Consider the following 18,429-nt stretch of genomic DNA (forward strand, 5'->3'; position numbering starts at 1 on the left):
CCCATTCCTCGCTCCTAGCTAGGGTTTCCCTACACCCAAATCCCAAACCCTAGCCACGCCCTGTCAAGCCATGGCGGAAACCAACCACGGCCAGAAGACCGTCGAGTCCTTCACTATTCACCGGCGCGACACCAAGCAGGTCGTCCGAGGTACATGCGAGCCCCCAGTCCCCCACGCTCCTCGCTCCCGTCGCCGCCGCCGTGTGCGTGTATTTCCGGCCGGCGACGACAAATCCTCCTTATACCTTACTGAATTCCTGACGGCGGCTCATCCATTTCTGCCGGCCGGGCGGCCGCCGGGATGGCAGCTGGGGACTGCGTGCTGATTCGCCCGTCCTGGCACGGGGAAGACGACAAGCGCTTCTCCGTGGCGCGGGTGGAGAAGATGGAGACGTGCTGCGGGTGCCGCGGCTTGGCGGCGTGGGTCAGGTGGTACTACCTCCCCGGGGAAACCCAGCCCCGCCGCCATTTCTTCCACGGCGCGAGAAGGAGCTCGTGCTCTCCGACCACTTCGACACGAGGAGCGCGCACACCTTCCAGGGCAAGTGTTCCGTCCACACCTTGACGGAGTACAAAAAGCTCAGTAAGGCCCGGCTTGAGGACTTCTTCTGCCGCTTTGAGTACAAGGTGGCCAGCGCATCCATTACCCCTGGTCGTGTTACAGTGTATGGAAATCTAAGCCATTTCTTGTGGATTGTTTATTTCGGCACAGTGCGAGCTTGCTTTTGCCTGATAATATAGGTTCTTTTTTTTCATTGAAGGAACTGCACCTGTAATATGCCATACAATCCTGAACTTCCCATGATAAGGTGCTCCGACTGCAAGGACAGGTGATTTTATTTTTCAAATTATAATGTCATGCTGCATCTATTCATTGCTTCGAGGAGGCAGCAATTTGGCATTAGCTTGCTTCATATGATAAAAGAAGAATTTTGACGAGTGAGTCAGACATAAGCACACATGTATATATATGAGTAGATAGGTAGAAGTCCTGGAAGGACATTTTTCAAGTGTGTGACATGCACGCAATTCTTTGTGTCAGACTATACAATTGACGTCGCCTGGAGGATTGTTCATTTGTGTGTGTCATACACTACGGGGGTCAGTTTGTTTGTCGTGTGCCTCGGGCACACGGCAAAGGCCTGTATCCACACGGGCACACGACAAACAAACGTCAACAAGGCTGCCTTTGCCGTGTGCCATTTGTCGGCAAAAGATCACGCCCCTAGCAAATAGAGCATTTTGCCCCGTGCCAGCTATTTGCCGTGTGTCTTGTTGCCCAGCACACTAGTAAACATCCTTTATAGCAAGCATCCTTTCCCATCTATGACACTAGTAAACTTTCTCTATCTATTTATAGCACTGGCTTTATCTGTTGACTGTTTTCACCTCCTCACCTCTCTTCTAACTCTACCACATTGCTCGAGTTTGGATTGTTGTACACTCGTCGCTATCTCTCTTCTCTCTATCACATGGGACGATCAAGGCTAGCTTGCTTGTTCTCCATTCCCTCCCCCACTCCACACAAGATCAAGAGATCCTGCTCATAGAGGATAATTCAGACTATGTGAAGCACAGCCTCTAGGATAGGGAACGGTCTTAATTCGAGCAACAAGATGATAGATCTTTGATTGTGTCAGGGAAGAGCTTATATAGGATGACGATATAGATTGGTTGGTGGAAGTGCTTGTGGCTGTCGTGCAGAGGCTTCAGGTCACCTTTGAAAATGAGGGGTGACTTTGAGTTTTTTTATTGCATTGAGTGATTTCAAATGTTGATTCCATACTCAAAGTGTTTCAATAATAAAGAAAATGAATGGATCATAGTAAATCTTTGTTTGGATTTGTAGTCTAAAATGTTGTTTATTCTAATTTATCATGATTTTGTAGCAAAAAGGGTATATATGTCGTTGTAATAAATATTTTGGCGTGACACATTCCCATGTTCGGTTAGGCAATTTCAACCTTATATCTTGTTTGGCTTGACTATAATTTAAAGAAAATTGGATTACTTTCTTTTCAATTGCATTCATAATTTTTTGTTAGGAGCTTCTACTTAAGACATGTTGGAGAGAATGTTTTCTGTTGCTATGGGGATTTATAGATTAATGGTTTGTTGAAGTAGAGTCTAGATACAATATGAATGCTGCTAGGGGTGTTTTCCCGGTCTCAAATTCAGTGGGGTTTACCTCAACACGATGGGATGGAGGGAGATGGTGTGCTTCAACCAATCACTAAGGGTTATTTATGTGAAAATTCCCACAATGCTATTAAAAATTTAACTCATCCCTTCAACGTCATTGAAATTTAGTCCATCCCTTCATTGCCATCACATCTACTTTTTCATCCCTTCTATGCCCATCAGCATTACATTTAAAAGAAAACAAACTGTAACGGTGTCGAAACAAGGCCTGTTTTTACGGTGACACTATGTTTCATCTCTTTCCTATAGGGGTAGTATTATCCTTTTCATCTTCATTTAACAGGTTAGTCACAACGATGACATTGAAGGGATGAGGTTAAAATTTCAATGGCACTGAAGGGACAAGCTAAATTTCAATGGCATTGAATGGATGAGTAAAATATTCAATGGCACTTAGAGAATTGGCACATTTTGTGGAAACAATAATTCCTAAAACTTATTTTAGCCTGACTACCTGTAACTATTGTTTGGATACTCCAACTCACTCAAGTCAAATGAAAAATTAATGAAGGTGCCCATGATGAAGGTGCAAATAAACCTAGCGTGCCCATGATGAAGAGGAGCAAATAAACCTATAGTGAAGTGGTTAGCCAAATTATTAACATATTTAGTAAAAATATGTTCATATAATAAATATTAAAATTAGTGGCTGATAACAGAGAAAAATTAATTAGTACAAAGGAACCAACATATTACCAAATTAAATGACTTTATTTTATAATAAAGTTATATCTAGAATAAAACTGCAAGTTGATTTCTATAGTATTCATTCACTTATTCAGTTTATAGTATCATCCTTCAATCATACAATAAATTTACCGAAATGTACATGTCTAGAATAAAACTGCAAGTGATATTTATGTTTGGATTGGAGTGGTAACAGTGATGCACACCCTCAGATTGATATGGGCGTCGTATTGATATATATGATGTGCTTCTATCTAGATGGTAGCTACCCCAGACATGATATTCCCTGACGGCAACCGTCTACCGTCAGGGAAGCTCTCTCGCGTCAGTTTTTTGGGTAACCGTCAGGAGAAATTATTCCTGACGGGCAGTTCAGGCAGTCCCCTGACGGGCAGTTCAGGCAGTCCCCGACGGTTGCTGCCGTCAGGAATAGCAAGAAACTTTCCCGTCGGCTGCTACCATCAGGGAAAGTGTCACACCGTACCTCCCTCACAGCTTCCTTAGGAACTTTCACAATAGTTTGCATATTTAGAAAAAAGCTCATTTGGCCATTGAAATTGGTGGCTGTCAGTTCATTTCAACAATCAAATTCCTGTGAACCGAGAAATAATGAACAACATGGTGGCATTTCCTTGTATTGTAGCATGATGGCCTTCTAGAAGCCAAATGAAACAGTATCAGATTGTAAACAGTGCACAACATGGTTCTAACTAAGCTACTTTCATAGTTCCTTCGTAAAAACTTAAAACAATAATACAACATGGACTAGGCATGGAGATAGTCAGATGTAGATGTTGAATGGCCTGCATGAAGTTTTAAAAAAAAATCATTAGAATGTGTACTGAACTAAAAAAACACTAGCAGATTTAATGCATTTTGTGCACATCCTAGTTAGATGAAACTAGCGGAGTTATTTTTGCCTGTAAAGTTTTGCAATTGAACTACCACCTAGCTATAGTTGATGTTAAGTGTGTACTTTAATAAAACAATGCAACTCATGAAAAACTCTAACACCCTCGACCTCTCAGCTACAGTTGAAGTCATCCATTTGGGGAGCTAGTGGCAACTGAATAGCTCTCAGTCTCCAATGGTAACAAAATATATCATGCATAGTATTTATATCCTATCCTAGTATTCCTAACTACTGCCAGATTACAGCTTTCCTGATAGTTTGAATAATTATTGTAGACAATATGTATGCCTGCCTTTAAACTGCACAACTACTTTTTGGACCTTCAATTGTTAGCAGGTAATTTACGAAAATAGAACTTTACCTCACATACAAGATAGGTGTGCTTCACATGTCAAGTCAAGACCACATTATGTTGAGACAAGGCCACACTTTATTGAGTTGATACCTCAGAGGACCCATCTCTGCATGCAAAAGAATATAAAACAAAGTATTCATGAGAGATTATCGTATATGATGTAAACAGAATAGTGAAACAAATAATTTGAGAGTAATAAAATGAATTTAGAAATATTATGTAAACTTGGTCATAACAGATGATATTCTTTGTATCCAAGAAGGTAACATGATGTGTAAACAATGTAGAAAATCAGCCACTTAAAATTACAGTAGAAATCCTGGAACTAGGAATGCAATAACAAAAGTTTTGTTGCACAAGCAAATTACCATCTAGTAGTGCCAATCAATTTATCTCGTCCCATCTCACATTAGCATACAGCAAGAAACAAGAAACAGAACATCGCCACATCTCACATTAGCATACAGAGTCTATTTTCCCATCAGGAACAGGACATCACCACATTTGAGCAATGGTCACCTATAATGGCAAGAAAATTCAGAGATTCAGAACTTACCAAATAGTAGTTCAGGATGTCTATGATTTGGGGGCATTAGTAGGGAAGACAACAGCAGCACTAGGACAGATCTAAGTCACCAGTGAAAACTCAATCAAACATTCCCTCTGCAGCTAGCATATACACGAAAAACAATTTATCTGAGCCCGAGATAAAAAAAATCTCATACAGCAGGAACACAAGGCATGCGACATCTTACCATCAATTAATATACTGCAGAAGCTTGAGATGTGGCGGACAGCAGCGGCAAACAACGTGCCCAGCAGCCACCCCTAAAGGCACAGATCTAGAGCACCGGGAGCATCTGGTTCAGTGAGAAGAGGCATGATTTTTGGTCACTACGATGGGATTGCTGGGGCGGCGCAGAAGGAGGTTGTTGTGGGGAGGTTCCTGGTGGCGGCGGCCTAGGGTTTCAGGTGGTGGCAGGAAGGAGATGGAGGGTTCATGGGGCGAGCAAGCCACGGTTTGGGTGCGGAAGGAGTTGGGAGGCGGCCGGCGGCCGGTGGCTAACTACGATGTTTGTGGTGGGAGGTGATGGCGTGGCGGATTGGTTTGCCGGTGGCAAGGAGCAAACTGCCAAGGAGCCTCCTTCGGTTGGCTGGTGGCTGGTGGTTAGTGGCTGGATTGATCTGGCGTGAGAGGAAAACACTACTGACTGGCTGGCTGGTGGCTGAACTGATTTGATGTGAGATGAAAACACTGTTGCTGGCTGGTTCAGCCAGCCAGCCGAACTAGACTTGGGGTTGGGGAGGAGAAGTCACGGGCGTCGATTTGGTGGCCCGCGCGCTGATTTTTACGTCCGCGCCGTGCGGAGTCTTTGCGCTGTGGGCCTGTCTTTGTTGAAAAAGGCGGCACGACAAAATTTCGCGCGCACGAGGGCGCGGAAGAGCCATCCCCGTCGGTCAGTCAGGCATCCGGGTCGGCGCGTGTGGAACGACGGGAAACGGTGGGCTCTCCTGACGTTTGCTAGCTAGCCGCAGGGGATGCTCCACACCGTCAGGCAAAAACTGATCTGCGGTAGTAGGCATAACCATACACAGCAGGTGTACATGATCAGATTATTGGTTGTGCAGTCATTACCTGATGAGTGCATCACCAGACCGATTTGTTGGAATTGATCTCCAACGGCCAGATCCAAAGATCTGGCCAATCCCTTGATTTGCGCCCTGATCGGGGGCGTTCAGCCAAACATGGCTGGTGGGCTCCCGTCGCCCGCGCTATAAAGAATAGGGAGAGGGCCCGGGGCACGCAATCCTAAGTTCACCGCCGCCACAACCCTCTCCCACAGTCCCTACCGATCTAGGGTTAGCGCGAGGCCGACGGGAAGCTCCGCCACCGCAACCACGACGTCCTCCTCCGCCAACCCCGTCATCGGCCAGTGCCGGTGGAGGCCTGAAGGACGCCGGGACTTGCGCCGTCCACTGCCGCCGCCGGATCAGCGCCTCGAAGAGCCGGACTTCCTCGCCTCCATCCTCGGCTCCATCGACGCGATGGCACCCACCGGCAACGGCTCCTCTGCATCCACTCCCGCGGATGGTCTGTGTCTCTCATCCACCTCTCTCTCTCTCCCTTGTACTAGGTCTAGAATGAATCACTTGATATTATACCTAGAACTTGTACCCCAGTACTCGATTCGTACACTAGATGTGATCCTAGTCCAGAAACAGAGAAGATTAGAATCTATCATTGGTATCATTCGCCGATCTAGTTGTAGATCGAGGTTTTTGGGTTTCGTTTTACTCAGATCTATGCTCAGAAAGTAGGAGATGAAAGAAATCGAGTTTCGATCTCGAATCGAACAAGAACAGTAGAACCCTAACCCTAGACCCAAGAAAAACTCCTGCGGATGAATCAAGAACCCGACCGGGGGGGGGGGGGGCTTACCTCCTCGGCCGCCGTCGGCTCGCCCGCGTAAGGTGCAGAACCGGCCGCCGCCGCTCGACGTCGCACATCCGCACGCGGGGCCGCGTCCGCCAAGCAAAACCGGCACACAGCCCGTGCACCACCACCAGTCCGCTCGACGGCGGCGCGCTCCCACTCGGTTGAGCGCGCGCGCCGGCGAGGGGACCGGCGGGGGGCGCCGCCGTGCTGCCGACCTCCCTCGAGCCGGCCGAAACCGGCGCCGCCGCTCCTCGCGAGACAGAAGGGGGAGGAGAAAAGAAATGGCGCTAGGGTTTGGGCGCCCCGTCGCCGACGCCGGTTTTGATCCGGCGAGAAGGCCGGGCAGCCATCGGATCAGATCCGACGGTCTGCATCTGCAGGCCGGCGAACGGGCCGATTGAGGCCCAGGCGGGGGGCGCACGTGGGCCGTTTCGGTGGCCCGTTCGTCCGCTGTTGGGCCAAGGGCCCAGGCGCCGGGGGGGGGGGGGGCGCGCGACCGTGGGTCGAAAAAGGCCACGGGCCGCATGAACAGTTCCAGATTTCGCCTTTTTTTTATTTCAGAAGCAATTTGAATATGAATTCTGGTTGAATTTGTTTAGAATTTGAATCTCTGCAAACAAATGCACCAACGTGTATTATTTTTTAGAACAGAAATTTACAAGAATTATGCTTCTGAATATTTAGAATTTTACATGTTTCCGCTGCAAAGAATTTATTTTGTCTCTATATTATTTTGAACCAACGAGATAATTAATATAGAGGCCTATAGAATTTTATTTCTCAGAATTTTCAATATATTATAATGTTGTAATTTCTGACTAAAGTTGATATTGCAATATTATAATTTTGTTCAGAATTTTGTATACATTATATCTTTTTCTGCCCAACGGTGATTTAGATTTAATGTACTGATTATTGCATGTTTTAATTTTGACCAACGTTAAATTGATACATGCATTTATTGTTGTCCTCACAAATTTTGAATTCAAATTTCAGGCTCCAATGCTATGACTTATGTGAATGCCATTCCTGAACTGGATGGCAACAACTATGGGAAATGGTACCAGAAATTGGAGATAGCTTTGGCGATGGCCAATATAGATTTGGCCATCACAACGCCAGCTCCACAAGAACCAGAAAAGCCCGTAAGGGCATAGAATGAAGAAGCTGCTGCTTGGGCTATCCGAGAGAAGAATTATGACTCTGCTATGGCCAGATATGATGCTGACAAGACACGTTGGAATGATTCCAACCGCAAGTGTCTTATGGTCATGAAGGGTTCCACTTCAGATGCCATCAAGATGGCGATCCCAGATTGTGACACCGCTTCAGAATATTTAGCAAAGGTGAAGAGTTAGTTTACTGGTTCTTCCAAGGCTTATGCTGCCATTCTTGCTGAGCAGCTTATCACCAAGAAATACACTGGCGGTGGCATCAGAGAACATATCTTAGAAATGAGCCACATGGCCAACAAGCTTAAGACAATGGACATGCCTTTGCCAGAAAAGTTCATTGTTCAGCTGGTCTTCAAGTCCCTACCAAAGGCGTTTGAGGCATTTCATGTCAACTATAACGCTTTTCCAGAAGATTGGGGTATTGACAAGCTAATTGGCATGTGTGTTCAAGAAGAAGATTGCCTTAAGAACTCCAATGGTGGTGAGCTTGCTTTTCAAGTTCAACACAAGAAAAAGAATTTTCAGAATAAGAACTTCCAGCATAACAAGAGACCTTTCCCACCAGGCAAGAATCAGCATGAGAGTGGTCCTTCCAGACCACCTCCATAGAAAGACTGGGAAAATTTTCGAGTTGAACAAGACCAGTGCCTGAAGTGCAAAAAGAGAGGGCACTACAAGAGGGATTGCCCAGAATTCCTGAAAGAGTTGTTAAGAAAGGGTGAGGACACCATTACTTTTGTAGATGAATCCCTGTATTTAAGTTATGACAAATCCACTTGGTGGATTGATTCTGGTGCAACTACTCATGTTGCTAATTCTTTACAGGGATCAAGTATGAGGAGGACCCTGCCAAGAGGCGCAAGAAGAATTAAAGTTGCAAACGGTGTAGAAGCTGAAGTCGAAGCCATTGCAGAATTTCATTTAGAATTACATAGTGGCTTTGTACTTTGTTTGAGAGATGTTCTTTATGTACCGTCTTTGCAACGAAACTTAATAAGTGTGTCTAAATTAGATGATGATGCTATTGCTTGTCATTTTGGTGATGGCAAGTGTAAGATACAAGTTAATTCAGAATGTGTTGGTCTTGCCTTCCGACAAGACAAATTATATTTGCTTTCATTATCTGAGAATGTGAATGCAGTATGTTCTGAGAATAAAAATGCCTCCTCATATGAGAATGTTACTAAGAAATGCAAACGAATTGATGCAATTTCGTCGAAATTATGGCACTGTCGTTTAGGCCATATTTCGAGGGGGAGAATAGAGCGCTTAGTGACAGCATCAATTCTTCCACCGTTAGAATTTTCAGATTTAGAACAATGTATTGATTGCATTAAAGGAAAATTCGTTAAGAACATAAAGAAAGGTGCCAAACGAAGTGCGGGAATTCTAGAAATAATTCACACAGATATATGTGGACCATTCCCTGTCACTACTGTAGATGGTTATGTTTCTTTCATAATATTTATAGACGATTACTCGCGTTATGGCTACATTTATCCAATTAAAGAACGATCAGAAGCATTGGATAAATTCAAAATATTCAAAGCAGAAGTAGAAAACCAACATGATTTAAAGATTAAGATAGTCAGATCCGACCGTGGGGGAGAGTACTATGGTCGACACACCCCCTATGGCCAAGTTCCAGGACCTTTTGCAAGGTTCCTTATGGAAAATGGCATAGTTGCCCAATATTCTACACCGGGCGAGCCTTAGCAGAACGGAGTAGCAGAAAGAAGAAACCGTACCCTGATGGATATGGTCAGAAGTATGATGAGCTACTCCACGTTACCGATTAATTTGTGGATGGAGGCATTAAAAACCGCCATTTACATTCTTAATCGGGTGCCAAGTAAATCGGTGCCGAAAACACCGTATGAACTATGGACAGGAAGATAACCCTCGCTTAATCATTTTCGCGTATGGGGCTGTCCGGCTGAGGCCAAAGTGTTTAATCCGAACATTGGGAAGCTAGATCCCAAGACAGTCAGTTGCCATTTTATTGGCTACCCAGAAAAGTCTAAGGGATATCGCTTTTATTGTCCCGACAGACACACGAAGTTTGTAGAAACAAGACATGCTGCCTTTTTAGAAGATCAGATGATCAGGGGGAGCATAGTAGCCAGAAAAATCGACCTTGAGGAGAAGCGGGTATATGTTCCCACTCCGATGATTCAAGAGCCTTATTTCTCATTACCTGTGGTTGTGGCACCGATAGAGCAGGAAACTGCAGTGCCAACACCTGCTGTCAGTCTACCTGACGTTGCAGTGCAAGAAACTGCGGTGCCACCACCTGTTGTTGGTTCTCCTGGCTTGGCATTAAATGGAAATGAGGACCCTGTTCCTCAGGACCAAGTAGAACCCGTTGCCATGGATGAGGGGGAGCAACAACAGCCTCCTGTGCAAGAAATACCATTCGCAGTGGCCCCGAGAAGGTCACAAAGAACTAGAAAACCAGCTATTTCTAAAGACTATGAAGTCTATCATAGTGAAGAAATACAGAATGAGGGTGATCCCACCTCTTTTGAAGAAGCCATGAAAAGCGCCAATTCATCCAAATGGTTTGCAGCCATGGAAGATGAAATGAGATCCATGAATACCAATAAAGTTTGGGACTTAGAAAAAATTCCCAAAGGAGCCAAAACAGTAGGCTGCAAGTGGGTCTACAAAACGAAATGTGACTCCAAAGGGAATATAGAAAGATATAAAGCGCGGCTCGTGGCAAAAGGCTTCACGCAAAGAGAAGGAATAGATTACAATGAGACATTCTCTCCGGTCTCATGTAAAGACTCTTTCAGAATAATAATGGCCTTAGTGGCACATTATGATTTAGAATTGCATCAGATGGATGTAAAAACGGCATTTCTAAATGGGGATTTGTATGAAGATGTCTACATGGCACAGCCCAAAGGTTTTGTCATGGAAGGCAAAGAAAATTTAGGATGCCGCTTGAGAAAATCGATTTATGGCTTGAAGCAAGTCTCGAGGCAGTGGTACTTGAAATTTGAGGAAACAATTAGAAAGTTTGGATTTAAAGAAAATGAAGAGGACAATTGTATTTATGCGAAGTTCAAGAACGGAAAATTTATTTTCCTCATCTTGTATGTGGATGACATTCTGCTAGCTAGCAGTGATGTTAATCTACTACTGGAGACAAAGAAATTCTTGTCCTCGAAATTTGATATGAAAGATCTTGGTGAAGCTTCGTTCGTCTTAGGAATTGAGATTCACCGAGATAGAAGAAGAGGGGTTTTAGGATTATCACAAAAAGCATACTTAGAAAAGATATTAAAGAAATACGGTATGCATGCGAGCAAGCCCACACTTGCTCCAATAGTCATGGGCGACAGTTTCGGGAAACATCAGTGTCCCAAGAACCAGTATGAGCTCGAGCAAATGAAGGCAGTGCCTTATGCTTCAGCTGTCGGAAGCTTACAGTATGCACAAGTGTGCATACGCCCTGGCTTAAGTTTCGTTACCAGGGTACTTGGCAGATACCAGAGTAATCCAGGCATAGAGCACTGGAAAATGGTAAAGAAAGCTTTGCGCTATGTGAAGGGCACAACTGGCCTCATGCTAACATATAGAAAATCAGAAACTTTAGAAATAGAAGGGTATTCAGATTCAGATTTTGCAGGAGATGCAGATGATAGAAAGTCCACATCGGGATACATCTTCACTCTTGCGAAAGGAGCAATATCGTGGAAAAGCTCCAAACAGACAGTTACAGCATCCTCCACGATGTATGCTGAATTTGTGGCATGTTATGAGGCCTCGGGGCAGGTCACATGGCTAAAGAAATTCGTACCCGGATTGAAAGTGGTCGACAGCATAGAAAAACCACTGAAATTATACTGCGACAACGAGCCAGCAGTATTCTATGCTCATAACAACAAGTCGAGTGGTGCTGCCAAACACATCGGCATCAAGTTTTATATTGTTAGGGAGCAAGTCCAGGATCAAACTATTTGTCTAGAACATATCAGAACGAACAAGATGTTAGCGGATCCGCTTACAAAAGGCCTACCACCCAATGTGTTCAGAGAACACTTAGCCGGCATGGGTTTAAGGGAAAGCCTATGATTTCTGGACAAAGAGGGCCCTAGAATAAGAATCTGTTTCAGACCGGAAAGGTGATTGTGGCTGTTAATCTGACAGTAATAATTGTCATGACGAGGCACGCCCTATACACTGATCTGCGATGGGATGGATAAACTCAGATACAGAACAAGAATAAGAACATTGAGAGATCAAGGGGGAGAATGTTGGAATTGATCTCCAACGGCCAGATCCAAAGATCTGGCCAATCCCTTGATTTGCGCCCTGATCGGGGGCGTTCAGCCAAACATGGCTGGTGGGCCCCCGTCGCCCGCGCTATAAAGAATAGGGAGAGGGCCCGGGGCACGCAATCCTAAGTTCACCGCCGCCACAACCCTCTCCCACAGTCCCTACCGATCTAGGGTTAGCGCGAGGCCGACGGGAAGCTCCGCCACCGCAACCACGACGTCCTCCTCCGCCAACCCCGTCATCGGCCAGTGCCGGTGGAGGCCTGAAGGACGCCGGGACTTGCGCCGTCCACTGCCGCCGCCGGATCAGCGCCTCGAAGAGCCGGACTTCCTCGCCTCCATCCTCGGCTCCATCGACGCGATGGCACCCACCGGCAACGGCTCCTCTGCATCCACTCCCGCGGATGGTCTGTGTCTCTCATCCACCTCTCTCTCTCTCTCTCTCTCTCTCTCTCCCTTGTACTAGGTCTAGAATGAATCACTTGATATTATACCTAGAACTTGTACCCCAGTACTCGATTCGTACACTAGATGTGATCCTAGTCCAGAAACAGAGAAGATTAGAATCTATCATGATTGACCAAAGAAACTCCATCAAAACCAGATCACATCGCCATTCTTGCTTAGAAGTTTAGTATAAGTGAGCTCGGAAAATGTTAATACCATAAATATGTTCTCACATTTGCTTCTTTGTCTTCATATGTTTGTGAATCTATATCACCAAGATTTCAGCTTCAATTGGTGTGTAATATTTTGTTCCTGAATGGTAAATCAATTGAAGCAAAAATCTATGATAAACAATCAAGATAGTTCCATTTTTGTTCCATTTTCTGTGTAAAAGATAGATGTGCAACCAGTAATACCTGTTTGTCAAAAACTTACAATAATGATAGTCCACTCTCGAATTTGAAGTGGGAGGATGCGATTGCCTGGTTGTGCCATCTCTGCGGCTGTTTTCATGACTCATGACCGCTCATGCTCTCATTTCTGCTCTAGGTTTATATAACGCAGAAACCTAGAATATAACTAGCTCATTCAGATAATTTCTTTCCTTCTTTTGGTTATATTCGATGCAATTACGTTGTATAGACACTACAAGATTTTTAATATATGGTAAAAATTTGTCAACAAGTGGCTGACTGGGATTCATCAGTTATCTTATCCACTAGGTCTGATATTGGTGGTCCCGCAATTCTTAGTGTGGAATTCAATTTATACTCCTGGGAAATACTACTTTGATACTAAAATACCATCACCCTTTGGAGAGGTGAAAATAATACTCGGATAGTGCTTGGTTCGATGAAAAATATAATGGTATGATCCTTTTACACCATGATTCGTTTCCATTATATTTTATTTAATCTGTTTGGTATGAACTTGTTGTGATCAGATATCATGTTAAGGGATCACAGTCCAATACAAAGTTTTTTACCCCCCGAAAGCAAGGTGTATCAGATCCCATTACGTTACCATTTCACCAGTGCTCGAATTCCTTGCGTCCGAATAGAGTTTGTATTATGACATCATATCCAATGGCAGGGTCTTCTGTTAACGTTGTGGCTTGCCAACCAAACACCACCTTAATGGAGTTCCTGACCGCCATTCAATGGAAACTCTTGGCAATAGTTAAAAATCTTGCAGTGAGAACTAATAAAGCAGACATACAGGGTGCGTGAAATGGGGTCTACAACTTCCCTAGTTTGTCCTGCTACTCCACCTCTAGTTTCCCCACCTTAATTGTCAATTCGATGCTACCAACATGGCTCAATTCCATGCTCTGAGTCTTATTTTGCTTGCTCGCCAATCCCAAGCTGCAGTTTGCTCTATCTCATCTGTGGCATATGTCATGAACAGTCAAATAATTGTATTCATAATGCCTCCCAATTCTAACCCAAGTTACACATATATGACTAGAGGCATAAGAGTCAAAAAAATATCCTATAAAAAGTTATTTTGAAAAAATTATGGGTGAAAAGTTATGCATATCAAAATGATGTGTTGAAAATGATCGTCTAATAGTTATGCTGCAAAAATATCATCTAATAGTTATCTGGAAGAAATTATACACGTAGATATTTTATAACTTTCTAAAAATAGAAAGTGGTGGAGAAAGAAACTTCAAAAAACATTTGGTGCACACGGCGGCAGGTGCCCACCCTGAGGCCGTTAGCATGGCTAACCGGGGAGGGGGGGGGGGGGAGAGAAGTCCCAAGGACAATAATAGAAAAGTCAAAACATGTTGTTTATTCATCTCTTTCTTGTTTTCTCTCTATTCTCGGGCATGAATCCAAAAGGAAAAATAAATGACAAATCTTGCAACAATCAGCATGTATAAGAAAAAAAATTAGCACAATCTCACAACAATCAATCTGACAAAAACATCACTTGTCAACAAGAAAAATGTTCAGAAAGCATCACTTGCAAAACGCACAGGAAAAGGGCAGTACACACAAAAAAAATTATGAATTACCCTATCAGGCAGACGAAAACCCACAGGGAAACGACAATACCCACAGAAAAATTATGCCACACCCTCTAGAAAATTAACCAGAAAACTTTGTGGTGGGCGGCAGGTGCCAACCATTATCACTTTGTTTTTTTGTTTCGGGCAGCTTGCCAACGCTGCTCTTCCAGCTGGCGTGTAGGGAAATTTGTCCAGGTGAAAAAAAAGGTAATGGAGGTATACCCTAGTGAATCCCGCTCTCCACAGTCTCACCTCTCCCCACGCATTCTTCCCATCCGTCACTTCCAACCCCCCCCCCCCCCCCTCGCATTTCCCTCAGCGCCGCCACCCCCTCCGCCGCTAGTTCTTCTCCTGTCGGCCTCCGCCTCCCTCTCCCATGTGCTGGATCTGATGCTACACCCCAATACCTAATACCCACCGCCCCATCCCTGATGGTGTTGGCGCCTCAGGGTGGTGGCCGCATTTGAGGCTGCTACCCCCGTCCCTTGCCATCAGCTCCTTTCCCTTGCTGCCACCCCCAGAATTGAGGCGCTGGAGAGGTGTCCCTCGCCTCAATGCCGCCCGTGATGCTGGAGCTAGACAAGATCCTGAGGAGCCATTGACGCAAACCCCCGTGGAGGAGCTTGCCCGACTCCGACCGATGCTCCTTTCTTTCAATCCGGCTAACTATTCATACACCCATTCATCTTATATGCCTCATTCACATGCAGGTGAATGGTTCATCTCATGTTGGCTTAGAGTCCACTAACAACAGCATTGATGTTGATGGCCATGATGGTGGGGATCTTTGTGGCCCACACATTGATAACAACATTGCTTCTAGTAATTAACAATCAGAGTGCAAACAATGCATCTGTTTGATGGTGGAACTTGGTTACTTTGAAATAGAATGGCTGCTGACAGATTCATCTTCTGTAGTGCTGCATCTATATGTATGCTAGCTGGTAGGAGAATGGCAATATGACTTCATTTGGGAAGTTTATAGTTCTAATTTTTGTGGGCTGCTTATTAGGCTATGATAGCCTGGTACGAGAATGATAGTATGACTCCATTTGGGAAGTTTATGGCTCTAATTTTGATGGGCTATTTATTAGGTTGTGCTAGTATGACCTAGTCTGCTCATCTCTAGCTATGGTATTGTATGAATGACGACAATTGAGACTGATGTTTGTATAATGTGGACTCAGCACCTATATGCTCCCTCCATCCTCAAATGTAAGTCACTCTGGGATTCAAAATTTGTCTTCAAATGTAAGTCATTCTAAGTTGAGAGTGGACCCAATCATGCTAATTGTGCATCGTTTTTGGATCTTTTCCAATAGAAAGGTGTGCATGCAACCATGTAGGAGGAGGTACATGTGGGGGAGATGCATGAGAAAAGAATGCTAGTTTAATTAACACATTCCCAATGTTTAATAATTAGGGGTAGGATAGTCTTTTCTACACAACCATCATCTATCCTAAAAACTCCAGAATGACTTACATTTGAGGACGGAGGGAGTATGTCTCCTTGCTATCCAATTTGATTCTAAATTATGGATGTGATTTGGCATTTAAATTCATTTTGATCCTGTACAAATTAAACTGTGATGATTTTTTTTTGGCTACAGCCAGAGTGGTGTTAGTTTTTCATATTCTCTGATAAAACAGCACCCACAAAAAAAATGAAAGGTGGCAGAAAAATAATTATTTTATCTGTGGGGTTATGGTGATGACAGAATATAATAGGCATTTTTCTGACAGGTGATTCTTGACTGAACAATGTCGAAGTGCTTGATAGAACAATGCTTTCCCTATCGGTGCACCTGAATTTTTCTATTGGTTTTGTGCAACAGGGATTGAAACGCGGACCTGTCGCAAAGCATTTTTTTGTCAGGCTTGTACCGACAGGGAAATTTTTTTTTGATAGTTTACCGTTAGTCAAATTTTATTCCCCTGTCAACCTAGGGTTGTCGGTATTTTTCTATCAGTGACAAACCATTTTCCTATCAGTAATAGGCACATTTTTCTGTCGGTTTTCCACTCACAGGGAAATCTTCGTTTCCAGTAGTGTAACTTGCATTGCCAGAGGATAGTGCTGTCACACAACCTTTGTGATGTAATTCCTTTGAACACATCAAGGAGTTTGGTAATATCCCTTCACAAAAATAAACTTTTATTGCTGAAGTGGGCATGCTGCCATTTGGTACTAATTTTCCCAAATCAGTTCAACCCAACCTGTTGAACAAGTTTTGAAGGTTCATTAATAGAAGAGCATTTTTCGTAAACAGTTTATTCGTGAGTTTTTTTTTTGCAAGTTGACAGATTGATTAGTGCCCCTAAGCCACTTTCTTTCTGGATTTACAAACCATTGCCCAAACAGCTTCCAGTGGCTTCTTTGAATTAATGTTGGACCCCTCTCCATAAGCAGTGTATCATGTATTTATCCTTTCTTTTTTCATGACTGTGCCAGGAACCTTCAAAGTGCACATACAGAAGAAGGTTGCCAAACAAATTTGCAGGAGTTCATTAGGTTGAGAGAACCACCATTCTGTCCTTTTAAACTCAGTCACCACTCACTAGTGGCATAGTTAAAGAGAAGATCTAGTGTTAGTGTGTTACTATGGGTCTACCACATGGGGAAAAAAACCCCACTAAAAGTGCATCACAATTTTGTCCAAAAAAATATGAATAGATAGAGCATCCAAACATCTATTGTCATGCAAATTTTAAGGTTAAAAAACTATGCAAGCAGCATGTGAATACAGGTTGTGTTTTCAGACATAAAGAGTTGCACCCGCAACTATTCATGCATCGGTGTCTCTTTAATTTTTGCTCCTTGCACAATTTGTTGTTCAACTTCGAATTTTCCATGGTGATATAGATGCTTGCATGCTCTATGCTGCATCCCCATTTTCAATAAATGTTTATGCCCACTTAGATAGTATTGTGCCTTGGTAGCACGGTAGTAGTAGATACGTTATCAAGTCAATTACTAGGCAGGATAAGGAACAAAGTTCTTGCTGAAGTAACAAGTTCCTTATTTTTTTATGGGATAAAGATTTCTTTATCTAAAAACTCACATTTTATATTGTTACATTCTCATATTCTAAAACCGGTTTAACCAGCCCATGTGATGGTGCAATACGTCATCAGCACAATTTGCCACTGCATTTTCACTTGGTCCCCAAAGGCAAGAATGAAATTGAGCAGGCGGAGCAATTGATCTACGTAGCTGCCACAAACACGATGCGCAACCCGACAGATGATACGGCGTGCAACCCGACAGATGTACAGGGTCGAGACACTACTAGAAAACAGGCCAAAGGTCCTGGCCAAAGGTACCAGCTGCTGTTGCAACCGGTACTAATGCCACGCATCAGTACCGGCTGCAAAAGCAGCTGGTACCTTTGGCCAGCGGCGATCAAAGGTAAGATGTTTGGTACCGGGTTAAAGCATCACCCGGTACCAAAACTTCAATATAGGAACCGGTTAGTGCCACCAACTGGTACCAAAAGCACAAGGAGAAATAGGTACCGGTTGGTGCAACCAACCGGTGCCTAAAGGGTGGACAATGGCACCGAATTTTGCCATGGCCCGGTGCCGCCACGTGCCCACAACAAAGGCACCGGTTGGTAACATCAACCGGTGCCTATGCCTTTTGTTTGGCACTGGTTGTTGAGCACCAACCGGTGCCTTTGAGCCACGCCTATAAATACCCCAACCCCTCCCCCCTCCAAGCTGCCGTGAACTCACTATTCATGGCAGCTGAGTGAGGGGAGGGGAGGCGAATTTTTGTTTTTTTTTCAAAAAAGGTTAGTTATTTTTCTCCATAACTTAGCAATTGGTTTTTAGAAGCAGTTATCATTTAATTTATTTGATAAGTGAATAGTATCTATTTATTATAGTTATATGCATTATCAATTATATAT

General features: G+C 43.9%; 2 long non-coding RNA genes across 3 annotated transcripts; one reads left to right on the forward strand and one right to left on the reverse strand.

Annotated features, from left to right (window-relative positions):
• Positions 1–3,495: 3,495 nt before the first annotated feature.
• LOC120702093 lies at positions 3,496–5,240 on the reverse strand. 2 transcript variants are annotated; one of them, XR_005686296.1, is made up of 4 exons: positions 4,912–5,240; positions 4,713–4,819; positions 4,163–4,262; positions 3,496–3,691 (listed from the first exon to the last, which is right to left on the reverse strand). It is a non-coding gene; the product is annotated as an uncharacterized LOC120702093 (long non-coding RNA). The 2 variants fall into 2 exon arrangements; XR_005686295.1 differs by having other exon boundaries at positions 4,713–4,825.
• A 3,212-nt stretch (positions 5,241–8,452) lies between these two features.
• LOC120702104 lies at positions 8,453–8,890 on the forward strand. Its single transcript, XR_005686297.1, has 2 exons — positions 8,453–8,486; positions 8,594–8,890. It is a non-coding gene; the product is annotated as an uncharacterized LOC120702104 (long non-coding RNA).
• The last annotated feature ends 9,539 nt before the right edge of the window (positions 8,891–18,429 follow it).

This window comes from Panicum virgatum, chromosome 1K, assembly GCF_016808335.1.
Source record: "Panicum virgatum strain AP13 chromosome 1K, P.virgatum_v5, whole genome shotgun sequence".
Lineage (NCBI taxonomy): Eukaryota > Viridiplantae > Streptophyta > Magnoliopsida > Poales > Poaceae > Panicum > Panicum virgatum.